Source organism: Enhydra lutris, unplaced genomic scaffold, assembly GCF_002288905.1.
Source record: "Enhydra lutris kenyoni isolate GAN:26980312 unplaced genomic scaffold, ASM228890v2 scaffoldscaffold26, whole genome shotgun sequence".
Taxonomy (NCBI): domain Eukaryota; kingdom Metazoa; phylum Chordata; class Mammalia; order Carnivora; family Mustelidae; genus Enhydra; species Enhydra lutris.
In genome coordinates this window covers 7,925,437-7,940,210 of record NW_019154110.1, presented here as the reverse complement: position 1 = coordinate 7,940,210, position 14,774 = coordinate 7,925,437, and the positions used below count along the sequence as shown (strand labels likewise).

The 14,774-nt window shown below is 43.2% G+C and overlaps 1 protein-coding gene across 1 annotated transcript in view; it reads left to right on the top strand.

The window, feature by feature from the left end:
• LOC111151502 (acid sensing ion channel subunit 2) overlaps positions 1-14,774 on the top strand; it is a 1,010,285-nt gene that overhangs the window by 648,924 nt on the left and 346,587 nt on the right. The window lies entirely within an intron of this gene.

Genomic DNA, 14,774 nt, shown 5'->3' with positions numbered 1-14,774 from the left:
ATACTTCGGTCATAGGAAGTCATGGCCAAAAAACAGATCTAAGGGTAAGGCAAGACCATAAAACGGAAGAAAGGATTGAGGCCAAAAATAAGTCCATGCATGGAACCCACCATGCAGTGTGGTCCCCCAGAACTAACTAGCTAGCCCCAGCAGCTTTCCCAGTGGACTTGGGGCTTGCAAGAAGGTTGGTCCAGAAGGAGTCAAACATGGACCCAAAAAGGAAGGAGTATCAAGATCCCCAAAAGCATTCCTGGACAACAGCTTTCTTATTCTGTGAAATATATGGCTCTGGAGGAAATTAGAGTCAGAAAGAGAATCAATTCTTTCAGAATCTTCTGGGTCAGTTATGTCATTTGAAGATATCTAAAAGCTCCCAGAAAGGTCAGTTTAAGGAGCGAGATCTCCCATAACTTAATTTCCTTTTGTTACATTGTGAGCTTCATTTTCTCCCACTCTCACCTCCCTTCTATCTCTTTTCCAGGGCTGCCAAGTCCTGTTTATTAAAAGTGTTATGTCCAATTTACCCAGCTTTTAATTAAGCTGTCAAGTTGAAATGGGATTGTCTCCTGGGAAGCGAACAAAGATTTTATGGTCATTTAATTTTTGCTTAAGATTAAAAATCCTACTTCTGGCATGCTTAAAATTATTAATGAGATCCAGGAATTCTTGCCCATTTGTGTCCATTACAAGACATAAATCATTAAGCTCAATTAGGGGCAAGGGAAATGTGTGAAGCTACAGCTGGAGGTTGTGTTCAGTCACGTCTTTCCAAAGCAGCCAAGTGTTGGAGATGTGACTATCAGGGGCTGGATGAGGAACAGAAGGGCAGAAGGGGAGATGGCAGATGGCACAGTCAGGGATAAGGGCATGGACACAAAGGAAGGAATGGAAGGACAGAACATTAGAATGGCAAGGGGTCAAGGAATGGATAACCTGTAGGAGATCAGTGAGATCAGAAGGAGAGAAAGGAATTAGGGAGTTGAATTACAGGAAGTGAGGGACACGTTTGTAGTTCTCACCAATAGTTCTGATTCCCCTCTTCTTCCAGGCACAAGGGAAGATTATAACTCTGTGACCCTGTGAAGTTAGTTAGGAATGACTATGTGACTTCTTTGGCCAATCAAATAAGAGCAGAAGTGACATGTGTCTCTTCTTGGTGGAAGACCTTAAAAGCTGGCATGTCATCCCCCTATGCTAGAGTGTTGAGATTGTAATGTCATTCACCAAGTTTACTCTGTCAGTCTGGGTCCCTGAGTGACTAGGATGGTCAGAACCCTCCAGTAACTTGCTTTAAATATGTGGTATTGTTTTAGAACACTACAATTTGGAAGTGTTTGTTGCTTCATCATAACTCAACCTATTGAGACTGATATAAGTGGGTTGAAAGCAGAAACACAGACCTGTAATGGGGAGAGACTGGGGGAAGGTCAGGTAGAGTCAGAAAGCATGGAGAGTGAGGACATGCGAGAGGCAAAATCTGAGCAATCTGAATTCTCAGACCCAGAACAATGGTTTGCATAGAATGGATCTGTAGAATGGAATCAAATGGAAATGAATCAAAGTGCTTTCTAAAGTTTTAATGGTATGCTGTTTGCATGGTCCTAGGGAGATGGTAGATCCTTCTCAGCTCTCAGTATGAAGGCTCCAGTTTCTACCAAAAGAGAGACTTCCGTTTCAGAAATCTCCTTATTGTAAGGCATACTTTAGGAGGAGAGTAGGGTTGGAGAGATCTATAATACTCACAAACTCCTCTGCTCCAGCCAATATTCATCTTCTGTGCTGCTTCTCCTTTATCTCCCTCCCCTCAAGACCTTTCCTACTGTCTTCTAAGCTTACTTCCTCATGCTTGGTCTTCCTAAGACCACAAAATTAGTCCCAGTGTTGCCCACATGCTTGAGATTTTAGGTCCTGGCAGACTCCTTGGGCATTGCTACTTCCCTGCAGTGAAACTTCAACGACACTGCATAGGTAGAACAAGGCCTATAGTGTGTGGCCCACAGCAACATCTGCTAGCTCCCGCCTTTCCGCTGGAAGGTGCTTCTCAGGACCTTTCGTAGAGACTGCTCTAGCAATCCCCTGTCAAGAAGGCTTTGTAGTTCAAAAAGAAAGAAGAGGGAGGTTGGTAGGAAGTTTCAGCTTCAACCCAGACCAGGCTCCTCATGATCAAGAGAGAAATTAATAATTTATGGACCAGAATAAACTTCTAGACCAGACTCATGCAGGCAGATCTCTGTAGTAGCTCAGATCTGCTCATTCTCAGACAAATTGCCTGGAAAATTAACTAGTGAGGTAGATAGGGGTCCCAGGATTATCTGGACAGGGCTTATTTTCCTATTCCACAAAGAGACAAAAAGTCTCAAATGTTAGATGGGGCAGAGTGATGGTCACACTGAACAGAGTGCCTATTACTATCATGTGTGCATTCACATACACACACACATATACACACACCCCTCTCAGAAGAGCCCAATCTTGGGCTTTCTTCCCATGGCTATCTCTCCAATAGAAATGCCAGAAAGCTGGGAAAGGGATACATATCATGGGATGTAGCAAAAATGTGATCACACATTGGAAGCAGAAGCTGCTTCTCAGTCACTGTTGAGTACCCACCACTGTCCCTACACATGATGGCCAGCATGAACTGGGGAAACAGATCAGAATTGGATCTAAATGAGATTTTCTTTAACCTAATACCACATAAGGTTGGAGAGGGGTGCTGGGTCAGAAGAAAGTACAGAAGTTGAGGGGCAGAGTGGAATGGAGTATAATTACTCAGGAGTCAAGGACAAGCCTTACATCTCATGCCTCCCTTCTTAAACTCCAGTGTGTCTCTGGTTGACCTCAAGTGCAGGGGCCTTTGATGGGCGACTTCCTGAGGACTGAGCAAAGAGGCTGTCAGAGATGCTTTGTCTGAAGAGAACAGATTCCCATTAGTGCCAGGTTGGATAAAGTGGGGTTTATTATACAGATTCCAAAAGCAGGAGTTAGAGAAGGGCCTCATGAAGGACAGGACCTTGGACTCAAAAGGCCATCAGAAACCATGGTGACCATGACCCCACATTGCCTTCCCTGGCCCATCTCTGTGTATCTGTTTTCCTCTCCTGTCTCCCTACAGCCTTGCTATCTCTGCTCCCCTGGGTACACAGAGGAGGGTGGCCACCACAAAATGGCACCATCACCCTCTTAACCTGTATCACCTGCAAATGAGGTGTTCAAGTCTCTGACTTCCGAATCATCAGGGAAGAGGAAGTATAGTTCTCAGCAGTGCTGGCACACTAAGAAGAACAGTAAATAGTAGCTTATTATTTGGATGACAGGACTTGACCTGCAGACTTTGTTCTGCTTCTGATGGCTGTGCAGTATTGGACAAGCCACTTCATCACTGAAATCTCTAAAAATAGTGCCAGTAATGTTGGCCTCTGCTACCTCTGAAGGATATTGTGGGTATCAAAGTCAAAATGATACAGAAGTGATTTATGAACTCTAAAGTTCAATGAATGTGAAGGAGTTTATGCCCTTTTTATTATGATCATCACCATCATCACCACGGCCACCACCACCACCACCACCACCATCATCACCACCACCATCGTCATCACCACCATCACTGTCACCACCACCACCATCATCACCACCACCATCATCACCATACCATCATCATCACCACCACTGTCATCACTACCACCATGGTCATCACCACTACCACCATCATCATCATCACTACCATCATAACCACCATCATCATCATCACCATCACCATCACCATCACCACTGTCATCCCCACCTGCCATCATCACCACCACCATCCTCACCATCACCATCATCATCACCACCACCACATCATCACCACCATCACCACTGTCACCACCACCATAATCATCATCACTACCACCACCATCATCACCATCACCACCACCATCATCATCACCATCATCATCACCACCACCACCATCATCATCACCATCACCACTGCCATCACCACCATCATCATCATCACAACCACCACCATCATCACCATCACCACCACCATTATCACAACCACCAGCACCACTATCATCACCAACACTACAATCATCACTACCACCACCATCATTATCAGTATCCCACTGCCTCCATCATCATCACTATGATTACCACCACCACCAAATAGCTCAATGCCATCTTGATTTCCAGAGGCTTCCATAAATCATGATCCTGAAACTTTGTTGTTGTTGTTGTTGTTGTGTTTTTTTCTGGGGGTGAAAGGATTTATTATTTTTTATTAACATATAATGTATTATTAGCCCCAGGGGTATAGGTCTGTGAATCATCAGGCTTACACATTTCACAGCACTCACCATAACACATACCCTCCCCAATGTCCATAACCCAACCATGAAACTTTGTTTTTAAGATAAGCTCCCTCTCTTCACTCAGAATGGCTTCCAAACCTTGGATTGCATTAACTTGCACTGACTTTTTAATTTATTCATTCATTTATTCAACAAGCATTCTATGAGCACCAACTGTATTCCAGGCTGTGTTCTAGATTTTGGAGATATATCAGTGAAGAAAACAGACAACGATTCCCTATCTCACTGGGCTTACATTCTACTATAGGAGGGGGAGAGAAATAATAAATAATAGGCATGATATATAACTAAATTACATAGTATGTTAGAAGGTGGTGAAACCATGAGAAAACAAAAACATAGAGTAAGATCAGGAGCCGAAGGAGAGAGAGCTGACAGAGGCATCTCCCTGTGCTTTCTCTGCAGCCTGAACTGTTGCCCACTGCATGGAAAACTTCCTAGCCTAAGATTTCTTTTTTCATTGTGATATTCATTGAGAAGTTCATTTATTCAGCAAATATAAATCACTGTGACAAAAAAAAAAAAAAAGATCCGATTAAAGAGAGATTTAAAAATAAGGTACAGTGAGTTAGTAAATTATTCACAATAAAGTTGGGATCTCAATCAATATGAAGAGTAAAATGAAAGAGTTATAGAGCTGGGGAAATGCCTAATGGGGTTCTTCCAGCGAGACCTTGATCTGTGCCTTGAGCTTTCTTGCCACACTGACCAGATACCCACATGGGAGGGTCATTGCTTCCTTTCTCCAGGAAAGGGCCTTCCCTTGTCTTAGGCCCATCCCAGGCCCCTAGGGCCAGCTGCAGTCAAAATAGAAAGTAGCTCCCCTGTGCTCTAGCAGCCCTCATCTCCCTCACCTCACATGTCTTTCCTCTAGTTTCATTGCCCTTCCTTCAGCCCTGCTACCTCTTATCTCTAGACCATCTCCTATTTCCACCCATACTTACACTCCACTAACATTTATTGAGCACCTACTATGTATCAGTCCCTATTTATTTTATTTTATTTTATTTTATTTTATTTTTATTTTTATTAATCTATAATGTATTATTTGCTTCAGGGGTACAGCTCTGTGAATCATCAGTCTTACACAATTCATAGCACTCACCATAGCACATACAATCCCCAATGTCCATCATCCAGCCACCCTATCCCTCCCCACCCCAACAGCCCTCAGTTTGCTTCCCGAGATTAGAGGTCTCTTATGGTTTGTCTCCCTCTCTGGTCCCATCTTCTTTCATCCCCCACCACCATTTCGCCAGTCCCCATTTTAGCCACAGGGAATACAAAGCTGAGTGATATGGGACCCCTACTGAAGTTAACATCCTGAAACAGAGAAGTAAATAGACCCTCACAAATGGCCAAGATTAGTGCATTGACAGGGGCCATGCAAAATGCCAGGTGAGCAGTTTAAGTGGAGAAACTATGTTCCAGGGAAATTTGGTAACATGCAGTCCTTGACCTGGTCCTCCCTGGAGGTGGGTGCACCCTCTCAACAGCCCTATGTTTGCATCCGTCATCACCCTTTCCACTCTGCATTATAATTGTGCATTGTCTCATCTAGCCTCCCTACCAGACATGAGCAGTCTAGGCAGGACCTGTGCTTCCTTAATAGTCCTGTATCCCCAGCCTGTAGAATGGAGTGATGACTCAGTTATAAGAATGTTATAAGTTCCTGTGCTCAATGATATTTGTGCTAGGCCTTGCAAGATGAGTCAGAGTTCAACAGGTGGTGGAGGGAAGAATACACTCATACTTAGTTATCCGGACTTGCTGTGCTTTCGTCCGCACTCCCAGCTATTGGAATGAAAGCCACAAATCAGCCAAAGGAATAAACCACTAATGGCAGAGTTTCAAGCACTGGAGGAGGCAGAGAAGTGGGGTAGGTGAATTTTCCAATGCCAGCCCCCTCACTGAAATTGCTCTGTTTTCAGTGCGTGTGGAAGATTACTAGAGAAATGCTCCAATTGTGTCTCCATGATGGGAAATGGGGGACACAGCCTTTACCTTACCCCCGGATGTGTGACCCAGGGTCAACCCTAGATACAGAAACGTCTATAAATTATTTGGGACAAATTCTGTAAGTGAGGCAGTGACATAAAGCACAGAGAGTGCGAGCTCAGTGGTCACAAAGACCTGAATCCAAGCCCAGCACCACTACTTCCCAGCTATGAGTCCCTGGGAAAGTCACTCACTCTTTTTGAGCCTAAGTTTCCCACATCTGTATAATAGAGAACATAATTGTACTACCTACTTCATGGGCTTTTATAAAGCTTGAACAAGACAGCATACATATACATGCCCAGGACATAGTAGATGTTAAAGAAATACGGATGTCAATCCTTGTTTCTATTACAGCAGCTTGAGTTTTATAGTCGTAACTGTTAAAATAGTTCATTTTCTACTCATCAGAAACCAGAGGTGCATCTGCTCCTGGGAGCTGCAATGAGAGCTTTGACTCAGTATCCTGAGTTCTTCCAACCCTGTGAATTGCTGACTTGCTGGACCACCGTGGCCAAGGCACTTCCCCACTCTGGGACTATGTCTTTATTTGCAAAATGAGAGAGCTGACTAGATGCTCTCACATTCCATCCCATCTCGAGTTCTAAGTTTCTCTGGCTGTGAAGGGATCTGCATAGGTAGGGAAAACCTAATATTCTCCTCCAGTTGATGACAAAGTAAAAAACAAAAGCTTGAAAGTAATTCAAAAATCCTACTGATTTCATTCATGACACCTCTGCCCTCTGTTATGAATACTTACCATGAGCCAGGCCTCACATGGTTATTGGCTTATTTAATTATCACCACCTAATGTTCCCACTTTCTAACTTTTGAAACTGTAGTTTGAGGAGGTTAAAAAACATTGGTCAAGATTCCACAGCTACTAGGTGTCAAAATCTGTTTTTTTTTCCCCCAAATTACCAGACCCTTAATGGGAAATACCCACATATCATTACCTCCACCCACAACAACATTCATCTAGCCTGTCCAGCTCCAGACACTGCTTCCTCTGGTCTCCTCTTCATAAGTTAAAATCAGAACCTGAACCTGAACATTTGCACAGAGAGGCAGCTAATGGGCCTGTTAGAGTGAATGACAGGAGAGTGGAAGCTTAGCTAGAAATCTGTGCAGTGTATTTTTATTGAATGAATAAATGAGTGAATGGGGGATGGCTGGCTGGCTGGCTGTCTGGCTGGATGGATGGATGGATGGATGGACGGACAAGTAGATAGGTAGATGGATAGATGGATGAGTGGATAGGTGGATGGATGGATAGACAAATGGATGGATGGAAGTACTCTAACAGTAGAAATTCAGTCTTTTCTCTGTTTGTATACGTGCTTCAAACAACAACAACAACAAAACAACCCATGACCCACGCAGGAAGGAAAAACTTAAGACACTGCTGTGAGCCCCTAGAATGTCTCCAGGCATGACTTGTTCTACGATGAAGCAAGGAATACAAAATATAAGGCGAAACTCCTCTCTATACATTTTGCCTCCCTGTGTACCTCCCTTGCCTCACCCTGGTCCTGGTCCCATCTCCAAGATCATTTCCTTTCAGCTCTGCTCTACTCCCTCAACTCTCCCCTCCTTTCCGGGTTTGCGTTATTCTGACCTTCACCTCTGTCTCTCTAGCCTACTATTTGTCAACCCTGGTTACACAGTAGAATCATCTGAGAGGCTCTTTAAAAAATAATAATAATAATAAAGTAAAATAAAAACCATTTGTGAGTCCAGCCCAACAAACTGAAATAGAAATTCTAGTGGTAAGGACCGGACATCCAAGCATCAGTGTTTGTTGAAGGACCCCAACTCCAACTTGCAGCCAGAGCTGAGAGTCACTGTTCTACCCTCCTGATGGCCACCTGATGGGTGACCCAATTTTAGGCTGGTTTTTGCATCATTACTTTCACCTGTGCTACTCTCTGTAATAGATGTTACAGAGCAGGCTTCCCTCTCCTCCTACCTAGTTCTTCCAGGGATGATTAGTGAAACATCTCTTTCCATTTTTACTCATCATCCTTCACTCTGGAATGAAGACAAGTCCACAGAGACCAGACTCAAGAATAATAATATAAAACATAATAGTTAGCATTTATTAAAGGTTTATGGTCTGCCAGAGGCTCGCTAAATTCTTAACAGATATTTCACTTATCATCACATTAACTCTATGAAATAGGTCCCGTATTTAAGGCCCCTTTTGGAACTGAGAAAAGGCAAACACAGAGAGGTAAATGAACTTGGCCAAGATGACACAGCTAAGAAATGAGAAAGTTGGAATTTGAATGTAAGATCAAGGACCCAAGACCCTTCACTGCTGTGCTTGGTCTCTGTCACCAAGATGTTGTCTTAGTCAGGCCTGCTCACTTGGAGTCTTAGATACTATGGGTGGATTCCTTCTCCTGGTACAAAGAGTGACAAGTGAAATATCTCCATGGACATTCCAGGTGGGCCTGGTTCCTTCTGGATCCTGGACTGGCACAGCTTAGGTCACCAACCGAAACCCCTTGTCAGCACATACATTCCCTCATTTTATTCTCTTTGCAATCCCAGGACATATGGCCCAAGGCCACACAACAAGTCAGTAGTTGAAATTCTGAGCCACATCTCTCAGCCAGTAAAGTTCAAGCTTTTCCCTCTACACCAAATGAGAAAAGTTGCTATGGGTCAATGGTCAGAGAAGGCTCATGGAGGAGGTGAGAATTAAGCTGAGATGAGCAGACACGGTAGGCTTCAGATATGTGGAGGAAAGAAGGGAGGGCTTTCCAAGCAGGAGGAACAACATGAGCAATGGTGTGGAAGTGGGACTCAATGGAGCATTAAAGACATGGTGAATAGCATGCTTTGGCCTGCACAGGGAATTTATATAATGCTGCAGTGAGATTGGACATGCACTGAGGCATATTGGGAAGGTTATTGAAAGCTAGGTGAAGGAGCTTGGGCTTTATTATGTAGGCATCAGGGAGTCACTGAGTACACAAGCAATGTGTACAAAGCAGTGTTAATAGAGTAGAAATCATCAGGATGAACTGGACAGGGGAGCAAGGAGTGAAGCAAGAGGTGAGTTCAGGGTGATCATAATGGGCCACATGAGAGATTAGGAGACACAAACTTGGGCTGATGGCTGGGAAAATGGAAAATGAAGAAGAAATATGAAAAATCTAACAAAGAGAATTCTGCAGGGCTTGTCTACTGATTAGCTGTGGGGATTAAAGGAATGAGATACACAGAAGATGATTCATTAACCATTAAGTGTCTGCTGCCAGAACAGGAGATACAAAGATAAGCATTCACAGTCCCTGCTCCTATAAAGTGTGCTGTGCAGAAGGGGATACCCATGGGCAAATAAGTCGTTATAGCTCAGGTGATAGTTGCTATAATAGAGGTATCTTCAGACACAACTTTAGGTTGGGGTATCTTGGCTCCTGTGTCAAAGACATAGCCAATGAGGAAAACCTCAAGTTCACTGTGCCCCAGCCATGGGACACCAAGGAAGAGGTGATGACCTCAGCAGTGGGGTGACATAGAGGAGATGTATTGATCATATTGATGATTATAGGAAGGGTCTTCCAGGAAGAGAGAACAGTACATACAAAGGCATTCAGATGTTCCACAGTGTGGCATATTTAAGACTTCAAGATTCTGATGCTGAATAAATTGGAGAAGAGCAGAACAGAAATAGGAAAGTCCAGAGGGAACAGTTTTAAGGAAAGGCTCATGAGTGCAATGGTTAAAAGCTCAAATTTTGGAATCAAAAGGACCTAGATCTGCTTCTAGTCGTGGAATATCAGATTAGTCACTCTGACTCTCTGAGCCTAGTTTTCTCATCTCTAAGATGTGAACTGTATTACTTACAGTATAATGTTCTTGAGAGAATTAATAAGAAATAAAGCACTTAGCATAGGAATTGGCACATATATTAGTTCACTAGATGATAGTTGAGGGAGTTCTTGTTATCACTGTTGAATTTAAATGTCAATCACCTGTCAATGAGAATACCTATCAGGCAGTTAGAGATGGGGGAACTGGCCAACTTAAGGTCAAAGCAAGGAGATGCGATCCTCCAATCCCCCAAAACAGACAAGTTTATCAAGGGGCCTGGATGGTGGGAAAAGGGAAAAGGCTAAAAACTGAATCTCCATGATATTGTAAATGTTTTGCTTGGTGCAGGGGGAAGACTAAGAGCTGGCCACTGGGGTGTGAAGAATCGAATCTTGGCCACAAACCTTCTAGATAACCTTTGGGAGAATAATTTCTGTGCAATGATAAAGCTATAGGAGATCAGAAGCAGAGTAGGTAGAAGAGAGTAGATGGAGGAAACCAATTTGGCGACCTGTGTTCTAGGACCCACTCTGCAAATAACTCCATCCTTTTGGGAAGGTCACACACCCCTTCTATGCCTCTTTCTTCATCTATAAAATAAGGATGGTAGATAAGATGACTTCTAAATTCCTTTCCAGCTCTCAGATTCTAAGCTGCAGATCAGAATGTGGGTCACTATAGGGAGAGGTTGGGAAGATGTGCTGGAAATGTCTCTTCCTTCTCTACCTAGTCACTGCTACATTTTTAGAAGAAGGAACATGTGGTAGGCAGCCTCTAAGTCAGTCCCTGATGATCTCTGCCTCCTGTATTCATGCCCTTATGTAAAAATCCTCTTCTCTTGAGTGTGGTGGATTGACCCCCTGGTGCCTTACTTCTCATGAATAAAATATGGCAAAAGTGATGGATGTCACTTCTGAAATCATAGAGACTCAAAGAGTCTGTGAGTTATAAATAGACTATGGCTTTTTCACTTCGCGTGTTCTCACATGCTCTCACTCACTGAGGAAATCCAGCTACCATGTGCCCTGTACAGATGTCTTTGTGGCAAAGAGCTGAGAGAAGCACTCAGTCAACAGTGACTGAGGAATTTAACAGTAAGGAGAAAATGAATTCTGCTATCAACCACAGGATTTCCCCCCAGCTGAGTGTTCAGATGAGACCACAGCCCTGGCAGACACCTTGCCACTTTGCTAGAGACCCTGATGCAGCAGTACCCAACTGAGCTGTTCTTGGATTACTGGATTCCACAGAAATTGTGAGATAGTAAATATTTGAGTTTTTAAGTCACTAATTTTAGGGGTGATTTGTATACAATAATATGTAATTACAAACTATGTGACTACAAACAGAACTGAGCTATGTTTTTAAAGAAAAGGAAGAGTTAACAAGAGGAAGAAAGAGAAGTGGGGGGCACATTTAGATAGAAGGAATGGCATGAATGAATCTCAGGCTTGGGTCTTGGTGTGTCATGATTCTCAAGCCCCCACATGAAGCCCAACACAGAGATGGTCCTCTATATTCCCTTGGTGACATTTATTGTGGTTAACTCATCATTGTCACCTCCCCACAATCCTTCAAAAATGTTATTGTGTTCAACTCTCATTTCCCCAAACTCATCACATTATTCCTATTTATAAATAGTTTGCCAAGTCTTGTAGGATTTTCATGAATGTATGTCAGGCCTGCTGATTTGCATACATGAAGACATAAGAGAATCTTTTTGTCAGGGACTATTGTGATATGTTCTTTCTAAACCTCTTCCTTGATCTTTTTCTGCAGACAGATTTAACTAATGCACTAGGTGTCTTAGTCCTGGGAGAGCTATCATTAATTTCCTACCCAGCTTCATTTATAAGAACTAGCCTCATAGTCTTTTTGTGTTGTCTTCGCTCTGCTGACATATTTGTTGAAACCCTGCCCAGCAATTTTTCACATATGATGGGATTTCCATTCGAGCCTAGAATCCTCTAGCAGAACTAGGGTGACCTCCCTGTAATATAGATTAGTACATCTCACCGTATCCATTGTCATCCTTGTCTGATGTTTACATGAAGACTCCTCAGGCTCCTTTGCAGTTAAGTTGGGACTCAGGTGACTAGTTCTGGCCATTGATCTATAAACAGAAGAGATTTGTTGTCCCATTTGTTTGAGGGCAGTTAAGAGTGGGGATGGATTCTTCTTGACCTCTATTCTTCTGCTCTGGGTGCCCACGGAGGCCATGAATTGAGATGGAGTTACTGTAAGATGGAAGCAGCCTAGATTGCTGAGTGGTCACAGGAAGAACAACCACCCTACCCTGGATTTTGATTCTTAAGCCCCCACATGAAGCCCAACAAAGAGATGGTCCTCTATATCCCTTGGTGACATTTATTGTGGTTAACTCATCATTGTCACCTCCCCACAATCCTTCAAAAACTTTTTTTTTTTTTTTGCCATGTTAAGTAACTGAAATTTGAGGAGTTATCCATTACCACAACATAGTCTTGCTAGGAGGAAAGGGTCTGTTTATTGCCAAAACAATAAGGAAGAAGTTGGACAGTAATAAAAACGATCAAGTTTCATGAAAGGAGCTATGATACTCTCCAGTTAGGGCTTGACTGCTTAATAGAGCACCTGTTACATACTAGCCACTCGGAGGTCTTCATGGAAATGCAAAGACGAAGGCCCAAATGGAAGTAGCCCAATGTGTTGGAGGAATTAAAATAAGGGTTATGGGAGGAAATTGGAAAGCTAGACACACACACACACACACACACACACGTATTAAATGAGACCTGCTCTTGTGAGGGACCCATAGACCATGTTAAGGATGCTGATAGGACTTTTTAAAGGGCAGAGAACAGGGGTAGCATAATCAGAGAGCACTCTTGCTCCTGACTGGAGCATGGTCTGGTGATGGGAGTGGTTACACTCCAGGTGGAGTTGGCTGTATCTTGGATGAAGGTGGTGGCAGAGTTGATGGGGAGAGGTGGATGGATCTAAACTCTACTGAATAGGTAAAATAAGCAAAACTTGGTTATTGATTAGATCACCGCTAAGATGGAGAGATGTCAAGACATTCTGGATTATCAACTGAATATGCAGTGGTGTTAGTGGTGACATTTACCAGAATAAGTAATACATGCAAAGTCCAAGTGGTAAGTGGTAAGAGAAAGGTGGGGGGGAGGTATAGGGGAAGGTGGTGAATCCAACCTTAGACATATGATATAGAAAGTGAATGTAAGGCAGTCACATGGAGAAGAAAAGTGGGTACTTGGAGATACAAGTAGATCTCTAGAGGTTGGGGCAGAGATAGAAGTTTTTGTGATCAGCTTAGATATGGCTGTCGAAGATGTGTGCATATGAGAGAAAGTACCTTGGAGAAAACAGTCATTTCAGTTGAGCAAACATCATCCTTGTGCCAGGTCCAGCTAGATACCAAGAATACAAAGATGAATAAGACAAGGTGCCTTGGGTCTGTTAGATAATTAAGCATAGTGCGATAAATAGAGGAACAGACACCCACCAAGGGAGAGAAGGTGGTGTGATAATCTCTGTCAGCCTGTTAGTGGAAGGTGAGGTCCGTGAGGCTTGGTCTGTTGCCACCGTATAAGCTCCTTGCTCACCACAAAACGTCCTATCTTTATGAAGACCTCGTCATTCCTCTTTACAGTCACCAACCAGACATGAGATGGGGATTTTTCTGTCCTTCCCGGACATCTTTGCAGACACAAACTCGACTTTTTTTTGCATCCTGTAGATCTTTCTCTGCAATGGAAATCCCCTTCCCAGCTTCCCTGGCAAAGCTCCTCACCAAAACTTTGCAGAGTTGCAAAACTTTTGACTCCAGAAGGCCTCTTCAGAAAAGTGAAACTAATGAACTCACTGCATTACACAGCTGTCTCCATTAGTAATGAAATCCTTTTATTACAAGGGATTAGTTTAAAACATGTTATTAAACAGATCAAAATGAGCAATAGCAATGAAAGTCGTTAAAATGCAAGGCATATGAGAGAACAGCTTTCCCTCTGAAATAAGAGAAATCTGGAAGTTACGATTGAAACGATTTTGTGTGGGAGGAAAATGAGAGGGACGTGCCGCGTGGAATGATGGGATGTAGGGACAACAGCTACCACTTAGAATGGCGGGGCTCACCTAGATCGAAGCAGAGTTGCTGAAAAGAGCAGCCACCCAGGGTCAACCAAAGGCAAGGGCACAGGGATTGGGGAGGGATGGAGACAGAGGCCAAGAAAAACCCAGCAGAAGACAGGCTCTTCCATTTTGTATTCATAGTACAGTAACAGTAAGCTAGTATATGTTGAGTGTTTCCCATGGGTTACCATTTTGCTAAGTTCTGTACCTAGCATATCTTATTTAATCCTTACACAACCTATGAAGAAGCTAATGTTATCACCTCCATTTTATAGACAAGGAAACTGAGCCTCGAGAGGTTCATACCTTGTCCAACTTTCAACTAATAGAGGCTGAGAGTGGGATTTGGGATTAAATCAAGTCTATCTGACTTCTGGGCCTGCACTCCTAACCATTATGCTATGAAGGAAGAGCTTAATGTAACAGAGCTGTGGCCCTGTCCTCCAGGGGTTTGCCATAGCATTGGGA